The following is a 1,740-nucleotide window of genomic DNA, read 5'->3' as shown; positions in this document are numbered from 1 at the left end:
CATGTCAATATGGACCAAACTCCCTGAGGAATGCTTCCAGCACCTTGTTGAATCTATGCCACGAAGAAAAGTGGTCCAACCCGTTACTAGCATGGGGTACCTAATAAAGTGGCCGGTGAGTGTATATATATAAAACTAAACAGCTTAAAAGAATGTCAGATTTTTTTTTTGTTTGCCAGAGCTAACTTGTCTTTGCTGGCTACCAAAACAGATATAGAAGTTCTTCATATTTCAGACATGTTACACATTTTTTACAACAATTTTTTGATAAGCGTCTCAATAGCATGTATCACAATTGCTTTTTTTTCTGCAGCTTCTTAGGTATTAAGCTTTAATGCTTCATACAACACTGGAAACTCCCTTAATTTCCCATAAGCTTGATATCTGTTTTTTTAAGCTTCCCAACACTTTTCTTCTGTCCACCTGGGAATCATGGGGCAAGGCTTTTGGTTTCCCTTTAATGGAATTGTATCATGGGTAGGAAAATATATTACTGAGACTACAGATGCATTCCATTCATCCTCCGCTCCATCACCACCAAATCAGTACATTTAGAATATTAGCTCTAAATTAACTTTTTCTGGTGGAAAAAGTTTTTCTTTGATTTTTCTGTTAGATCAGTTGTAAACTTAGATGAGATTAGAAACTAAACTGATGATGTTATATCACCCGTCCATCAAAGCATGGCATCCTATTCCTGGATAAATTTAATAATGCAATAGATCAGTTGAACCTGACAAATGAGTTCTTTATCAAGTTAGGGCTCTTAGGTCTTCCATTCATAATAATTATCATTAAATGAAATTATCTAGATCATTTACTATCAATACACTATCCTTTGTACCTTCTCCGCAATAAGTTATGCTATATCTTTGAAATATTTAATATGAAAAAAAGAGAGGAAGAATATGAACATTTTTAATTTTACAATGAGGTATACAGACCCCCAGCATTGTTTCAAATTGAATTCACTGCACCTTTTTCTATTTAGTTTTTAAACTTTTAGCTTATAGTTTAAAACAGAGTGATGATTGCTTAGTCACTGGGTGAGAAGAGAATTAGGTGGAGGTACAGCATTAACAGCCTGATCAGCTGGGGGAGAATACTTTGACTGTATTGTGGTTCTACCTTTCTTATACTTCCTCCAAAATAGTCTTCCTCATTTTACATTCTATCTCTATTATCCCATTCTGCAGTGTTTATTAAAGTTCCACTTTTAACTATGTCTCTGCTTTTTCTCATCATAGCAGCTTCATCTGGTCTGTTCCTGTTTGGCTGTGACACCATTCTGGATTGAAATATCAGCTGTGCTGCTGCCATCAACACCTTCGTTAATAGATGTTGGAGCTTGGCCTGCTTTTCAGTGTAGTGCTGTTTCTTCTACTGTGACTAACTGTATGTGCTCCCCTTCATCCTCTAACAAGAGAATTGGCTTGGAGCTCGTCTGCGTGGCTGTATCTTTCCTGGATGGGGCCGCCTGTTGAGCTAGTTAACACTTACCTTTTTTAGGTCTGCTGAATTTTGTATCTCTGCTTCTGTCTCCTTGAACCCTTGTCGGCCTCGCCAGATGGCCACTCACACGGAGCCTGGTTCTGCTGGAGGCTTCTTCCTGCTAAAAGGGAGTTTTTTTTCTCTCCATGTCGCTGCATGCATCTTTGTTGACGATCAGTAAAAGTCAACAGCAATAACTCCAATAACAAATGATAATTTTTATTCAAAATGTATTTATTAAAAATGCTT

The sequence above is a fragment of the Cyprinodon variegatus genome, unplaced genomic scaffold (assembly GCF_000732505.1).
Source record: "Cyprinodon variegatus isolate N-32 unplaced genomic scaffold, C_variegatus-1.0 Scaffold187, whole genome shotgun sequence".
In the NCBI taxonomy this organism is placed as follows: domain Eukaryota; kingdom Metazoa; phylum Chordata; class Actinopteri; order Cyprinodontiformes; family Cyprinodontidae; genus Cyprinodon; species Cyprinodon variegatus.
This window is presented reverse-complemented; position numbering follows the sequence as displayed.